This window comes from Somniosus microcephalus, unplaced genomic scaffold (genome assembly GCF_052327205.1).
Source record: "Somniosus microcephalus isolate GS21.2 unplaced genomic scaffold, FLI_Smic_1.0 scaffold105, whole genome shotgun sequence".
In the NCBI taxonomy this organism is placed as follows: domain Eukaryota; kingdom Metazoa; phylum Chordata; class Chondrichthyes; order Squaliformes; family Somniosidae; genus Somniosus; species Somniosus microcephalus.
The window spans coordinates 77824-95114 of record NW_028225292.1 but is presented as its reverse complement, the minus strand read 5'-3'; the positions used below and the strand labels follow the sequence as shown (position 1 = coordinate 95114).

Sequence of the window (17291 nt, the reverse complement as noted above, 5' to 3'; positions counted from 1 at the left end):
CTGTTAGGGGGCCTATATACTACTCCCACCAGTAACTTCTTACCCTTACTATTTCTTATCTCCATCCAAACTGATTCTACATCTTGAACTTCTGAGCCAGTATCATTCCTCACCACTGCAGTGATCTCATCCTTTATTAACAGAGCTACCCCACCTCCTTTTCCTTTTTGCCTACCCTTACAAAATGTCAAATACCCCTGAATATTCAGTTCCCAAGCCTTGGTCACCTTGCAACCATGTCTCTGTAATGGCTACAATGTAGATAGATATCAGTCATTGCATTTCATGCTGTTTACACAGTAGGATTAAAGGGGAGGTATAGTTGACTGAATGCCACAAAATTCTATATGTCAGAAAGAGAGATAGATATTTTTTACACTTACCGGTATTTTCTCAACTCACCCTTTTGTTACCCTGTTGTATGCTTTAGAACTGCTGGCTGCAGCTACTTTGGAACAGATATTCTATGTAGAACTCCCTTCCTGTGACAACATAAAGTTTGACTCCAGTGACATCATGAATGAAAAAAGCTGCCCATACTTCAATGTCCCTCAAAGGAGTTAAACTTGACAATGTTAAAGGAGTAGAGTTCTACAGAAAACCTCTGTTCTGAGAGACTCTAGCAGCAGTTTTAAAGCAAATATGATGATAACATGAGGGTCTGAGAGAGTTTACAGATATCAATCTCCTTTTATAACATTTATGAATCTAGGGCAAAAGTAGACTGTACTTTCTTCGTAACAATTATTTCATTAGTGTTTTGGGTTTATTGAGGAATAATCTGCAGCTACACATATGCCTCATTGAAGTATATAATACATTGTACAACTTGGTTGATATTTTTAACCTGAACATTACTTCAAAATAATAGGCACAACAGAGGTCATAAATATAAACCGGAGAAGAATAAATTTAGATAAGATACCAGAAGTTAATGACAAATGTCTAGAATAATGTGCCAGGCAGGGTAATAGAGCTACAATCTTCAGGGAAGCTCAAAACACATCTGGATCCTAGTCTGGGACAGCAAGAAGCTTAGGGAGATGAGCTTTCCTCATCCTTGTCTTTTACGTTTTTGTGATGACTAAAGGGAAGATTCACAAAAATCATATTTATGACTTATCCCAGCACAGGAACTTTCAAATTGATCCCCATAACTTACATAGGAATAACAAATGTTAACTAAACTGAGAACAATATGGATTGCAGACACTTATGTCTATAGAAATGCTGGGGTGAGATAGCTACCTTAATACACAAAAAACTTTTTTTCTTCCTTTCAGGTATCAAGGATCGCAAACTTCAACAACTCTTGGATGCCAATGCCCACCTTCTTCCCCTTCACTTTCCTCTGACCCCATCCCTTCTTCCAATCCCACTCCCTGCCGTGTTTTCACTATCCCCTCTGACCTCTCCCTCTCTGACCCCGAATGATCAGTCCTCAGCAAAGGCCTGAGCTTCATCCCCTTACATACCAACCTCAATGAATTGAGCTTGGCACGATGCACAGCTCTTTTTCCGTCGCCTTCGTCTCCGTGCTCACTTTTTTGGCCAGGAGTCTTAGCACCACCGCCCCCCCCCCCACCACCACAGTGGACCCTTTCTCCCATTTTCAGAATTCTCGTTCTACCTGGACCCCACCCTCTGGCCTCTTACCCTCTCTAGATATTTTCATTGCTAACTGCCGACATGACATCGACCGTCTCAATTTCTCTGCTCCCTTCACTCACTCCAACTTACCTCCCTCTGAACTTGCAGCACTCTGTTCTCTCAGATTCAACTCTAACATCGTCATTAAACCTGCTGACAAGGGGGGTGCTGTTGTTTTTGGAGAACTAACCTCTACCTTGCAGAGACTGAACGCCAACTCTCTGACACCTCCTCCTACATCCCCCGGGCCATGACCCCACTACCGAACATCAAGCCATCATTTCCAAGACTGTCACTGACCTCATCTCCTCTGGAGATCTTCCCTCCATGACCACCAACCTAATAGTCCCCCAACCCTGCACAGCCCACTTCTACCTCCTTCCCAAGATCCACAGATAGGATTGCCCTGGTAGCCCCATCGTTTCAGCCTGTTCTTGCCCCACGGAACTTATCTCTTCCTATCTCGGCTCTATTTTTTCTCCCCTTGTCCAGTCTCTTCCAACCTACATCCGCGATTCTTCCGATGCCCTCCGCCACTTCAACAGTTTCCTGGCCCTAACCGTCACCATGAACATCCAATCCCTCTACACCTCCATCCCCCACCAGGACAGAGCTCCACTTCTTCCTTGAACAGAGGCCCAACCAGTCCCCATCCACCATCACCCGGCTGAACTTGTTCTCGCATTGAACAACTTCTCCTTTGACTCCACTCACTGCCTCCAAATTAAAGGTGTTGCTATGGGAACCCGCATGGGTCCAAGCTATGCCTGCCTTTTCGTGGGATATGTTGAACATTCTTTTTCTAGTCCTACTCAGGTACCCTCCCTCACCTCTTTTTCCAGTACATTGTTGACTGTATCGGTGTCGTTTCCAGCTATCGCCCTGAACTGAAAAATTTCATTCACTTTGCTACCAATTTCCACACCTTCCTCGCCTTCACATGGTCCATCTCTGACTCTTCCCTTCCCTCCCTCGACTTCTCTGTCTCCATTTCTGGGGATAGGTTATCGATCAACATCCACTATAAGCCCACTGACTCCCACAGCTAACTTGACTACACTTGCTCCCACACTGCTTCCTGTAAGGACTCTAGTCCATTCTCCCAGTTTTTCTGTCTCCATCGCATCTGTTCTGACGATGTCACCTTCCATACTAATGCTTCCATTATGTCTTCCTTTTTCCTCAACCAAGGATTCCCCTCTACCGTGGTTGACAGCGCCCTTGACCATGTCCATTCCATTTCTCGCACTTCTGCTCTCACCCCTTCCCCTCCCTCCCAGAACCACGATAGGGTTCCCCTTGTCCTTACCTTCCACCCCACCAGTCTCCAACTTCAACGGATCATCCTCCACCATTTCTGCCACCTTCAGCATGATCCCACCACCAAACACATCTTCCCCATCTCTCCTCTTTCAGCATTCAGAAGGGACTGTTCCATCTGCGACACCCTGGTCCACTCCTCTATCACCCCCAACAACCACCCCCCTCTTCCCACGGCACCTTCCCGTGCAAGCGCAGCAGATGCAACACTTGCCCTTTTACCTCTTTCCTTCTCACCATCCAGGGCCCCAAACACTCTTTCCAGGTGAAACAACGATTTACTTGTACTTCTTGCAATTTAATATACTGTATTTGCTGCTCACGATGTGGTCTCCTCTACATTGGGGAGACCAAAAGCAGATTGGGTGACCGCTTTGCGGAACACCTCCGTTCAGTCCGCTAGCGTGACCCCGAGCTCCCGGTCGCCTGTCACTTTAATTCTCCGCTTCACTCCCACTCTAACCTCTCTGTTCTCGGTCTCCTACACTGTTCCAATGAAGCTCAAACTAAGCTCGAGGAACAGCACCTCGTCTTTCGATTAGGCATTTTACAGCCTTCTGGACGCAACATCGAGTTCAACAATTTCAGATCAGAACCTCTGCCCCCATATTTTCAGATGGCGGCTGTTGATGATTCTGCTATTCCCATTTTCACCTCTTCTAGACCCATCTTTTGTTTCTTTACTTGTCCCATTACCATCTCCTTTTGCCTTGTACAATCATACCTTTTGTCATTTAATCTTTCCTGCCTTCCACCCTATCACAGACCTTCCCTTTTGTTCTTTCCTCCCCTCCCCCCTTTCCCTGCCTCTGTACTTGCTTAAAACCTTTTTATATCTTTAACTTTTCCAGTTCTGATGAAAGGTCATTGACCTGAAACGTTAACTCTGTTTCTCTCCCCATAGATGCTGCATAACCTGCTGAGTATTTCCACTACTTTCTGTTTTTATTACCTTCGTACACCTCCTTTGGAACTGTCTACAGTGCTTGATATACTGAACATAAGAGATTCCAGAAGCTCCTCAAAATACACATTCTGTTTTGGTAGGAATGAGCATTCTAGGAAAAAAAACATACAAGACTAAGGTTGGAGGAGCAGATTGCAAGCTGATTATACCAATTCTCCAGAGAAACAAGTAGCAAGGGAGGAACCACCGGGATTGAAATTCCTCAAATTGGTAGTTTTATCAAAAAAATTGGAGCAAGCAAACTTTTACATTAAAATTATCAACAGGAGGAATTTCACCTTCAAGATATTTTGGTGAGCAAAGTTTAGCAGAGTCTTCTTGACAATATTTTCACTGATTTTCACAAATTATGGCCGTAAGAGACAGGGCAGATGACACCCAGTAAACACTTTGGGAATGGGAAAATATTGAATAGATATTGTAGTAAAGAGAAATTGAAATGGAATACTAATGTTAAAATATTTTGTACTAAGCATATAACGAAGCATGATTATTGCAAATGCAAACAATGAATTAGTGCAAAAAGGATCACATGCTACGAGGGCAGTTTTTGGTCAGCTCCGCACGCAAATTGATTATTCACCCGTCATTTTTTGGCAACACATCACTCCAACATTAAACATGGGAAACATCTAATGTCTGCAGGTATCCCAATACGTAATTCAGCTCTTTGCAAAACTTTAAAAAAAACGTAGATGGAAACTTTGTCAAAGTACTGCACAATGTTTATAAAAAATAAAGGAAGATTTTTAATGGACACCACAATGTTGGACTGGCCTAGTGGAGCTGGCCAAACTCTGAAAAACATGGTACAGGCCAAGTATGCAACATATGCAACTGGTAGTACAGTTTTGTAGATCAGTACGGAGACAAGAGAAAGAGTTGCATTTATATAGCGCCTTTCACGACCACCAGACGTCCCAAAGCGCTTTACAGCCAATTAAGTACTTTTTGGAGTGTAACCACTATTGTAATGTAGGAAGCATGGCAGCCAATTTACACACAGCAAGCTCAAACAAACAGCAATGTGATAATGACCAGATAATGTGTTTTAGTGATGTTGATTGAGGGATAAATAGCGCCATAGGATCTTTTACATTCACCCGAGAGGACAGATGGGGCCTCGGTTTAATGCCTCATCCGAAAGACAGCACCTCCGACAGTGCAGTACTGTCTCAGCACTTCACTGGAGTGTCAGCCTAGATTTTTGTGCTCAAGTCCCTGGAGTGGGAACCCACAACCTTCTGACTCAGAGGCGAGGGTGCTCCCAACTGAGCCACGGCTGATGCGATTTAATGCGGATAACTGTGAAGTGATGCACTCTGGGAGAAACAACATGGAGAGGCAGTATAATCAAAATGGTACTATTTTGAGTGGAGTGCAAGAGCAGAGGGACCTGGGGTGCATATTCACAAATCTTTGAAGGTGCCACGGCAAGTTGATAAAGCAGTTCAGAAAGCATATGGGACATTTGGCTTTGCAAATAGGGCCATTGAAGACAAAAACAAGTTACACTAAATCTTTACAAATCACTGGTTAGGCCTCAGTTGGAGTATTGTGTTCAATTCTGAGCACCACACTTTAGAAAGGGTGTCAAGGCCATGGAGAGGGTGCAGAGGAGGTTTACCAAGACGATACCAGGGATGAGGGACTTCAGTTACATGGAGATTGGAGAAGCTGGGATTGTTTCCCTTAGAGCAGTGAAAGTTAAGGGGAGACCTAATAGTGGTACAGGTAGACTATCCTTTATCCGAAAACCTTGGGACCAGCTGTTTCGGTTTTCGGAATTTTTCGGATTTCAGAAGGTTTTCATCTCCGTATCTGACAACAAACACTGTTGCTTAGCAACAGCTTGTAAACACTCGGGCCCTGCCTTGGAAGCGTCTCTGAAGCTGTTGCTAAGCTACAGAGACTCTTTCCACAGCCTAACTGTTTAAAAAAATGCTACGGGAAGAAAAAAAAACGAACAAAACAGCTGCTGATTTCTGCCGTTAGATCGAGGTTTCCGGCTCCCCCTGCTCCGTATCTGAATTCCTTGACTTAGCGGGGGTCTGGGGCTTGACTGCCGCCGCCAGTTGTGGGAAAGCCGGATATCGGCTGACTCCTACACTAAGCTGGCCCGCAAATCAGGTCGGGGGGGGTGGGGGGGGAAGAAAAGACTATCAGACGGGCCGCTGCAGCTATCGGACGGGCCGCTGTATTGTTGGGTTCACTCTCCCGGTACCTCCTTCACACTGCCCAGCTCGGCCTGCAATCTCCTACCCAGGAGGGAACTCTGTGACCCTCTGCCCTGCTCACAGGGAAAGGCAGAGCTCCCGGACCACTCCTGTCATGTTTGGCGCCACTCGGGTCATGTCGTGCGCACGACTTATGCTCCACGAAAAAACTTTCGGTTTTTAGAGGTTTTCGGAAGTGCGGATAAAGGATAGTCTACCTGTATCAAAATTATGAGGGGGTTTTGATAGAGCAAGTAGGAAGAAACTGTTAGGACTGAAATGAGGAGGAATTTCTTCACCCAGAGAGTGGTGAACCTGTAGAATTCTCTGCCACAGAGGGCGGTGGAGGCCAGTTCATTAAATATATTCAAAAAGGAGTTGGATATATTTCTTAAGGCTAAAGGGATCAAGGGATATGGGGAGAAGGCAGGGACAGGGTACTGAATTTGGATGATCAGCCATGATCTCATTGAATGGCGGAGCAGGCTCGAAGGGCCGAATGGCCTACTCCTGCTCCTATCTTCTATGTTTCTATGTTTCCTCTGGCAAGTGGGTTGGTAACCAAGAACAACAACAACTTGTATTTATATAGTGCCTTTAACGTAGTAAAACGTACCAAGGCGCTTCACAAGAGTATTATAAGACAAAAAAATTGACACCGAGCCACATAAGGAGAAATTAGGGCAGGTTACCAAAAACTTAGTCAAAGAGGTAGGTTTTAAGGAGTGTCTTAAAGGAGGAAAGACTGGTAGAGAGGTGGAGATGTTTAGGCAGGGAATTCCAGAGCTTAGGGCCTAGGCAACAGAAGGCACGGCCACCAATGGTTGAGCGATTATAATCAGGGATGCTCAAGAGAGCAGAATTAGTGGAGCGCAGATATCTCCGGGGGTTGTGGGGCTGAAGGAGATTACAGAGATAGGGAGGGGAGAGGCCATGGAGGGATTTGAAAACAAGGATGAGAATTTTGAAATCGAGGTGTTGCTTAACCGGGAGCCAATGTAGGTCAGCGAGCACAGGGGTGACAGGTGAACCGGACTTGGTGCGAGTTGGGACACGGGTAGTCAAGTTTTGGATGACCTCAAGTTTACATAGGGTAGAACGTGGAAGGCCAGCAAGGAGTGCATTGGAATAGTCAAGTCTAGAGGTAACAAAGGCATGGATGAGGGTTTCAGAAGCGGATGAGCTGAGGCAAGGGCGGAGACGGGCGATGTTACGGAGATGGAAATAGGCGGTCTTAGTTATGCCACGGATATGTGGTTGGAAGCTCATTTCAGGGTCAAATATGACACCAAGGTTGCGAACAGTGTGGTTCAGCCTCAGACAGATGTTAGGGAGAGGGATGGAGTCAGTGGCTAGGGAACGGAGTTTGTGGTGGGGACCGAAAACAATGGCTTCGGTCTTCCCAATATTTAATTGAAGAAAATTTCTGCTCATCCAGAACTGGGTGTCGGACAAGCAGTCTGACAATTTAGAGACCGTGGAGGGGTCGAGAGAAGTGGTGGTGAGGTGGAACTGGGTGTCAGCGTACATGTGGAAACTGTGTTTTCAGATGATGTCGCCAAGGGGCAGCATATAGATGAGAAATAGGAGGGGGGCCAAGGATAGATCCTTGGGGAACACCAGAGGTAACGATGCGGGAGCGGGAAGAGAAGCCATTGCAGGTGATTCTCCGGTTACGATTAGATAGATAAGAATGGAACCAGGTGAGTGCAGTCCCAACCAGGTGGACGACGGTGGAGAGGCGTTGGAGGAGGATGGAGTGATCAACCGTATCAAAGGCTGCAGACAAGACAAGAAGGACGAGAAGGGACAGTTTACCTTTGTCACAGTCACAAAGGATGCAATTTATGACTTTGACGAGAGCCATTTTGGTACTGTGGCAAGGGCAGAAATCTGAGGTCATAGATTCAGAATAATTGCCAAAAGAACTAGAGGGGAAATGAGAATTGTTTCCACAGAGAGGGTTGTTAAGATCTTAAATGCACCACCTGAAAGGTCGGTGGAATCAGATTCCATAGGAACTTTCAAAAGGCAAGTGGACATGTACTTGAAGAGGACTAGTTTGCAGGGTTATAAAGAAAAACTTACATTTTTATAGCGCCTTTCACGGCCACCAGACGTCTCAAAGCGCTTTACAGCCAATGAAGTACTTTTTGAAGTGTAGTCACTGTTGTAATGTGGGAAACGCGGGAGCCAATTTGCACACAGCACGCTCCCACAAACAGCAATGTGATAATGACCTGATAATCTTTTTTTCTGTTATGTTGATTAGGGATAAATATTGGCCAGGACACTGGGGACAACTCCCCTGCTCTTCTTCGAAATAGTGCCTTGGCATCTTTTACGTCCACCTGAGAGACAGACAGGGCCTTGGTTTAACGTCTCATCCAAAAGACGGCACCTCCGACAATGCAGCTGGAGTGTCAGCCGAGATTTATGCGCTCAAGTCCCTGGAGTGGGACTTGAAGCCAGAATCTTCTGACTCAGAGACGAGAGTGCTACCCACTGAGCCACAGCTGACACTGTGCACAGAGCACAGACACGATGAGCCAAATCACCTCCTTCTGTGCTGTAAGATTCTACGAACAGTGTGAACACGCTGGTGTCTCTTAAGGCTATTAGAGCTTTTAAAGCTCTTCCCACAGTCAGAACATTTCACGGGTTTCTCATCAGGGTGAACTCGGAGTCTCAGCAGGTGGGATGACTGAGTGAAACCCTTCCCACGCACAGAGCAGGTGAACGGGCTCTCCCCAGTTGGAGGCGCTGGTGTCGCCAAAACTACTGTCAACAAGCAGGAAACTCAAAGATTAAAAACCATGATGATTGTCTAGGTTTGTCGCCTGCCACCCTCCCACAAACTTCCCTTTCACTGCCCATATAAAAACAATTTTATGAGCATATGCTTTTAATTACAGAAAATTACAGGGTCAATCATGTATGTATTAAAGAGGATAATCTACATCCTAGGGTACTTAAGGAAGTGGCCCTAGAAATAGTAGATGCATTGCTGATCATCTTCCAACATTCGATGGAATCTGGAACAGTACCCATGGATTGGAGGGTAGCTAATGTTACCCCACTATTCAAAAAAGGTGGTAGAGAGAAAACGGGGAATTACAGTAAGCCTGACATCGGTAGTGGGAAAAATGCTAGAGTCCATTATAAAAGATGTAATAGCAGAACACTTGGAAAACAGTGACAGCATCGGACAAAGTCAACATGGATTTACAAAAGGTAAATCGTGCTCGACTAATCTACTGGAATTTTTTGAGGATGTAACTGGTAAAATAAATAAGGGAGAACCAGTGGATGTGGTGTATTTGGACTTTCAGAAGGCTTTCGATAAGGTCCCGCATAAGAGATTAGCGTGTAAAGTTAAGGCACATGGGATTGGGGGCAAGGTATTGACTTGGATAGAGAACTGGTTGGCAGACAGAAAGCAAAGAGTTGGAATAAACGGGTCTTTTTCTGAGTGGTAGGCAGTGACTAGTGGGGTACCGCAGGGATCAGTCCTATTAATATTAATGATCTAGACAAGGGAACTAGATGCAATATCTCCAAATTTACAGACGACACAAAGCTGGGTGGGCGTGTGTGCCGTGAGGAGGATGCCGAGAAACTCCAGGATGATTTGGACAGGTTGGGTGATTGGGCAGAAGCATGGCAGATGCAATATAACGTGGATAAATGTGAGGTTATCCACTTTGGTGGCAAAAACAGGAAGGCAGATTATTATCTGAATGGCAATAGATTGGGAGAAGGGGAAGTGCAACGAGACCTGGGTGTCCTTGTGCACCAGTCGCTGAAGGTAAGCATGCAGGTGCAGCAGGCGGTTAAGAAGGCAAATGGTATGTTGGCCTTCGTAGCGAGAGGGTTCGAGTACAGGAACAAGGATGTCTTGCTCCAGTTGTCCAGGGCCTTGGTGAGACCACATCTTGAGTATTGTGTGCAGTTTTGGTCGCCTTATCTGAGGAAGGATGTTCTTGCCATGGAAGGAGTTCAGCGAAGATTCACCAGGCTGATGTACTCGCTGGAGTTTAGAAGAATGAGAGGGGATCTCATTGAAACTTACAAAATTCTGACAGGACTCAACAGACTAGATGCAGGAAGGATGTTCCCGATGGTCGGGGAGTCCAGAACCAGGGGTCACAGTCTAAGGATAAGGGATAGGCCATTTAGGACAGAAATTAGGAGGAATTTCTTCACCCAGAGAGTGGTGAACCTGTGGAATTCTCTACCACAGAAGGCAGTTGAGGCCAATTCATTAAATATATTCAAGAAGGAGTTGGATATATTTCTTAAAGCTAAACAGATCAAGGGGTATGGGGAGAAAGCAGGGATCGGGTACTGAATTTGGATGATGGGCCATGATTGCATTGAATGGCGGAGCAGGCTCGAGGGGCCGAATGGCCTACTCCTGCTCCTATCTATATATATAAAGCGGCTCTTCTGTCTGTCCCGATGTCTGTCTGTCCGTTCTCTATACGTTTGAAAGTTACAGAGCGTACCGACGCGCGCGTCGCCTCAAAAGAAAGCTTGCGATTCCGGACCGGTCATAGGCGTATTTACGTTTCAGCCGGACAAAAATCCCGCCCGCGGTATCCCAAAAACGTTCAGCGTTCCGCTCATTAGCATCTCATTAGCGACCGTGTGACGTCGCGGTCCACCAATCGGACGGCGGGTTCCTGGCGCGTGCCGTCCTACAGTTGAGTGTCAAGTGACTCGACGATTGACCAATCCTACGCTTCGGTGACCTGACCGGTCGACCAATCGGTGCGTGTGTGGGCGGGCCTTATCCTTCTGAACCGAGGTGAGTGGCCGCCATCTTGATTTTTCATGATTTTTTCCCCCACACTTTCTGTGTGTTAGGGAACTAAGGTAAATATTTTAATGATGTGTTAGGGAATTAAATAACAATTTATTTGTGTTTTAAATTGTCTTTAGCAACAGGAGGAACTGAAGTGATCCCCTGCCCTTCTCCTGGAGGCTCGCCTACTTTGACGGCCGTTTTGAGCGGCCTAGCAGCCCGGTAAGCCTGGGCCTTGAGTTGCGGGCCGTGCAGCAACTGCCGCGCACAAAACCTCCCTGCGGCGTCTACAGCACCGCCCCAGAGCCCGACCCAAAGCCATCAGGTCACTCTGTTCCCCGCTCGGCTCGGGCGGGGGCTCTCGGAGGGCGGGGCCATGTCAGTGCGTGGGGCGGCACGGAGCTCCGTGGAGACATCGCCGGCGCTGGGCTCGGGTGCTTTGTGGCCTGCGGACGAACAACGACTGCGGACCTCCAGCTGACCGGGGCGCTGGACTCGGCTGCGCCATGTCTTTGCCTCACGGCCAACGGCATCAGGGTGACGGCCGAGGGAACGCGTTCATCCAGGTGCCGAGGCCCGGGCCCCGGGGCGGAAAGAGGGATTGGAGCGGGGGATGAGGGCTCGGGCAGCGGAGAGGGAGAGGGAGGGAGGAGGGAGGGAGGTGGAAGGTGGAGGGGGGAGGTGGAGGGGAGGGAGGGAGGGAGGTGGAGGGGGGAGGGAGGTGGTGAGAGGGAGGAGGAGGGGGTAGGGAGGTGGTGAGGAGGGGAGGGAGAGAGGGTGGGGAGGGAGAGAGGGTGGGGGAGGGAGAGAGGGTGGGGGAGGGAGAGAGGGTGGGGGAGGGAGGGAGGGTGGGGGAGAGAGGGTGGGGGAGAGAGGGTGGGGGAGAGAGAGAGGGTGGGGGAGAGAGAGAGGGTGGGGGAGAGAGAGAGGGTGGGGGAGAGAGAGAGGGTGGGGGAGGACAGAGAGAGAGAGGGTGGGGGAGGACAGAGAGAGAGAGGGTGGGGGAGAGAGAGAGGGTGGGGGAGAAGAGAGAGAGAGAGAGGGTGGGGGAGAAGAGAGAGAGGGGGTGGGGGGAGAAGAGAGAGAGAGGGTGGGGGAGAAGAGAGAGAGAGGGTGGGGGAGAAGAGAGAGAGAGGGTGGGGAGAAGAGAGAGAGAGGGTGGGGGAGAAGAGAGAGGGTGGGGGAGAAGAGAGAGAGAGGGTGGGGGAGAAGAGAGAGGGTGGGGGAGAAGAGAGAGAGAGAGAGAGGGTGGGGGAGAAGAGAGAGAGAGAGAGAGAGGGTGGGGGAGAAGAGAGGGAGAGAGGATGTGGGGGAGAAGAGAGAGAGAGGGGGTGGGGGAGAAGAGAGAGAGAGAGGGTGGGGGAGAAGAGAGAGAGAGAGGGTGGGGGAGGAGAGAGAGAGGGTGGGGGAGAAGAGAGAGAGGGTGGGGGAGAAGAGAGAGAGGGTGGGGGAGAAGAGAGAGGGTGGGGGAGAAGAGAGAGAGAGAGTAAAGCAGGGAGAGACGGGGGAGGGAGAGAGAGGGTGAGGGAGAGCGTGAGGAGAGGGGGAGGGAGAGTAAAGCAGGGAGAGACGGGGGAGGGAGAGAGAGGGAAAGAGTGAAGGGGTGGGACGGAGGGAAAGAGTGAGGGGGTGGGAGAGCTTACCTTCTTCCTTCCTTCGCAGGGGTCCATCGGGCCACCTCCCCCCCCGTCGCGCTCTCTCTCTTACCCCCCCGTCGCGCTCTCTCTTTCCCCCCCCCCGTCGTGCTCTCTCTCTTCCCCCCCCCACTCGCTCTCTCGCTTCCCCCCCCCACTCGCTCTCTCGCTTCCCCCCCCACTCGCTCTCTCGCTTCCCCCCCCCACTCGCTCTCTCGCTTCCCCCCCCACTCGCTCTCTCGCTTCCCCCCCCACTCGCTCTCATCGCTTCCCCCCCCCACTCGCTCTCTCGCTTCCCCCCCCACTCGCTCTCTCGCTTCCCCCCCCACTCGCTCTCTCGCTTCCCCCCCCCCTCGCTCTCTCGCTTCCCCCCCCACTCGCTCTCTCGCTTCCCCCCCCACTCGCTCTCTCGCTTCCCCCCCCACTCGCTCTCTCGCTTCCCCCCCCACTCGCTCTCTCGCTTCCCCCCCCCCTCGCTCTCTCGCTTCCCCCCCCACTCGCTCTCTCGCTTCCCCCCCCACTCGCTCTCTCGCTTCCCCCCCCACTCGCTCTCTCGCTTCCCCCCCCACTCGCTCTCTCGCTTCCCCCCCACTCGCTCTCTCGCTTCCCCCCCCACTCGCTCTCTCGCTTCCCCCCCACTCGCTCTCTCGCTTCCCCCCCCACTCGCTCTCTCGCTTCCCCCCCCACTCGCTCTCTCGCTTCCCCCCCCACTCGCTCTCTCGCTTCCCCCCCACTCGCTCCCCCCCCCACTCGCTCTCTCGCTTCCCCCCACTCGCTCTCTCGCTTCCCCCCCACTCGCTCTCTCGCTTCCCCCCCCACTCGCTCTCTCGCTTCCCCCACTCGCTCTCTCGCTTCCCCCCCCACTCGCTCTCTCGCTTCCCCCACTCGCTCTCTCTTACCCCCACTCGCTCTCTCTTACCCCCACTCGCTCTCTCTTACCCCCACTCGCTCTTACCCCCACTCGCTCTCTCTCTTACCCCCACTCGCTCTCTCTCTTACCCCCACTCGCTCTCTCTCTTACCCCCACTCGCTCTCTCTTACCCCCACTCGCTCTCTCTCTTACCCCCACTCGCGCTCTCTCTTACCCCCACTCGCTCTCTCTTACCCCCACTCGCTCTCTTACCCCCACTCGCTCTCTCTTACCCCCACTCGCTCTCTCTTACCCCCACTCGCTCTCTCTCTTACCCCCAGTCTCTCGCGCTCTCTCTTACCCCCAGTCTCTCGCGCTCTCTCTTACCCCCAGTCTCTCGCGCTCTCTCTTACCCCCAGTCTCTCGCGCTCTCTCTTACCCCCAGTCTCTCGCGCTCTCTCTTACCCCCAGTCTCTCGCGCGCTCTCTCTTACCCCCAGTCTCTCGCGCGCGCTCTCTCTTACCCCCAGTCTCTCGCGCTCTCTCTCTTACCCCCAGTCTCTCGCGCTCTCTCTCTTACCCCCAGTCTCTCACGCTCTCTCTCTTACCCCCAGTCTCTCGCGCTCTCTCTCTCTTCCAACAACATGCCCTCGAAAAAGCCTCGGCACCGCCGGGCACCCCCCAGCTTAGTCTATGTTTCTATAAGACTACAGTTGGAGTGGTTACAAGACAATAATCGGATACAATATTATCACTTGCAAAGTTATAAAGTGAGGCACCTGTACACAAGCCTTCCCCCTGTCTGCCCTGTGATTGGGGGTAACACAGACCCGGGGGAGGAGCTAAAATCGCATTATGAGATCAACGGGGAAAGATGAGGGCACCGTGCTTATTGTGACCTCAATGACGGCTTAATTTCAGGACGTCACCAAACACCCTCCAAATAATAATAGGTCAGGAAAGTAATAATAGGAAAATAATCACATAATAAGGTGGCAGGCGCCTAGATCAGAATGCCTCCCATCCTATTGTCCCCAGTTGACAGACGTTGCCTCGGGTTTCCAGCCGCGTACAAATGTCTCCCTCAGGGTGTATGTGAGAAAGGGTCGGTATATTTTATGCCGTGTCACCTGACGGCGAGACGGGATCCTCGCAGCTCTCTGGTGGACTAACTGACTGACCCAAGTCAACCGATCCTGAGATTTGAGTAGGTTTACAGAAGGCCGGCCTATACTGCTGCAGATGTCGGTATGTACCTTCTCTCTTTCTCTGCCCCCTCACTTTTTCTCAAGTCGCGTCGTTTTTTTCGATCGGATTTCGCCGTAACCTCCCGCTACGGCTCTCGACCAATCAGCGGCGGATGGCCCACACTGATGACGTGCGGCTGACGAACCGCCGGGAGCGCGACGCGCGCGGGCAGGGCGGAAACCAGCGATTAACGGTTGGGCGCGCGCTGCGAATTCAAGTGAAAACAGCGCCCCCAGCAGGCCGGCGGTACCAGAGAGAGAGAGCGCAATGCAACTGGCCAGTGTCATTCCCAATTACGAGTCCCCAATTCACTTCAGTTACAACACAGGGCAATGCCATGGGATTACAACACTGATTTAAAAAGATACCTTTTCAAATTTCTTTGTGCAGTTTTTTTGGCCAACAAGCTTCATAGAAACTTACAGCACAGAAGGATGCCGTTCGGCCCTTCGTGGCTGTGCTGGCTCTTTGAAAGAACTGCTTAGTCCCACATCCCCGCTTTCTGTCTGTAACCCCGTAAGTTCCTCATCCTTAAGTACCTGTCCAACTCCCTTTTAAAATTTATGGAATCAGCTTCCACCACTTTTTCAGGTAAAGCATCCAGATCCTGACAACTCTAAACCTTTCTCCTCATCTCCCCTCTAGATCTTTTGTTGATATTAAATCTATGACCTCTAGTTATTGATCCACTCACCAGAGGGAAGTGTTTTTCTCTATCTACTCTATCAAAACCTCTTATCTTGAAAACCTCTATTTTGTCACCTCTTAACCTTCTCTGTTCCAAGGAGAACAGACTGACTTTTCCAACCTCTCCTCCTAACTGAAGTCCCTCATCTCTGGCAACATCCTGGTAAACCTCCTCTGAACCCTTACAGCTTTCCTGAAATGTCGTGCCCAGAATTATCCACAATACTCCAGCTGAGGCCTAACCTGTGATTTATAAAGTTCTAGCATGATCTCTTTGCTTTTATATTCTATCCCTCTCTTTATAAAACCAAGGTTTTGACCACCTGATCAACTTGCCCTGCCACATTTTAAGGATTTGTGTATATGGACACCAAGGTTTCTCTGCTCATCTACATTTTTCAAAAACATGCCATTTATGCCACCGTCTTTCCATATTAGTCCTCACCAAGTGCATCACTTCACACTTCTCCGCAATGAACTCCATCTGCCATGATTCTGCCCATTTCACCATCCTGTCTATGTCAGCCTGAAGCCTCTAACTATCCTCATCATGATCTACTACTTTGCCAAGTTTCATATCATGTGCAAACTTTATAATGCTGCTCCCTACACCAGAGTCTAGGTCGTTTATAAAAAACTTCAATGTAAAGTCCAGAGACTTGAACACATAATCCAGGGTGGTACTTTGTGCAGTGCTGAGGAAGGATGAAGTCTAAGTTGCGGTTATAATAAAAAGGGCTAATAAAATTAGTTATTTAGATGACGCATGGGCTGACTTATTGAGCAGCTTTTATATACTTAATGAGAATCGATCCTAGCCTGGTGGTGCCACAGTATTATCAACACAATCTGCTGGATGCAGATACCCTGAACATAGATTAGTTCAGGGATGGATATATTTCCTCTTTTACATTAGGATAAATTCCTAAATGCATGGATTCCTTTATTGGAAGACTGTGCATAATGATTGGCAATTGGGGACAAACCCAAGTCTCCCGGTGAATCGACAGTAAGGTGTTTGGAGCAGAGATACAACCATGTGTAGAGCTGAGGGGTGAGCAAGGAAATACCAGGGCCAGTTCCAGTATTTAAATGGGGCCAAGTGGTCCCAGTAATCTTGCTAGAGGGTTGTGGAAGTCTTGCAGAGTGGGAGTGGTAAGCCAGTCCATTAATTATCATTTTGGGGAGGTGTGCAGAATTCTGGAGTGTATTCTTTTCATCTGGCTACAAGACTTCTCACAGGGCGAAAAAAGTGTTGCGTTCCTGCCTCTCTTACCTCCACCTCTTTCCTGTTTTTCACATACATGCCAACCTAGAAAACCCCCCAAAACTATCAACTTTAAAACAGCCTGAAAAAAAGGCATGACAGGTGAAAACAATAAGTTACACTAAAACTACAGTGAGACATGGCCTTGTAACTTAAACTGTAGATATACCCAAAATTTCTTTAAGTGTAGGAAAGTCCGAAAGAGAATATAAATGTTGAATCATAGAATTTTACAGCACAGAAGAAGGCCATTCGGCCCATCTTGTCCACACCGGCCGAAAAGAGCCATCCACCCTAATCCCACTTTCCAGCACTTGGTCCGTAGCCTTGTAGGTTACGGCACTTCAAGTAAATATCCAAGTACTTTTTAAATGTGATGAGGGTCTCTGCCTCTACCACCCTTTCAGGCAGTGAGTTTCAGACCCCCACCACCCTCTGGGCGAAAAGATTTCTCCTCAACTCCCCTCTCAACCTCCGACCAATTACTTTAAATCTATGCCCCTTGGTTATTGACCTTGCTGCTAAGGGAAATAGGTCCTTCCTATCCACTCTATCTAGACCCGTCATAATTTTATACACCTCAATTTGATCTCACCCTCAGCCTCCTCTGTTCCAAAGAAAACAACCCCAGCCTATCCAATCTTTC

At 49.3% G+C, this 17291-nt stretch overlaps 1 protein-coding gene across 9 annotated transcripts in view; it reads right to left on the bottom strand.

Moving 5' to 3' along the window:
- The window catches only part of LOC147083068 (protein odr-4 homolog), a 158791-nt gene extending 143960 nt beyond the window's left edge, over positions 1-14831 (bottom strand). For 2 of the 9 annotated variants that reach the window (XM_085980293.1, XM_085980295.1), the window contains exon 1: positions 14700-14831. The gene's annotated coding sequence lies outside the window, so the exon portion shown is untranslated. Of the gene's footprint in view, positions 1-383; positions 483-3922; positions 4029-14427; positions 14451-14699 lie in introns of those variants that run through there. The other 7 variants (XM_085980286.1, XM_085980294.1, XM_085980289.1 and 4 more) reach the window with 6 other exon arrangements.
- Between the last annotated feature and the right edge of the window lie 2460 nt (positions 14832-17291).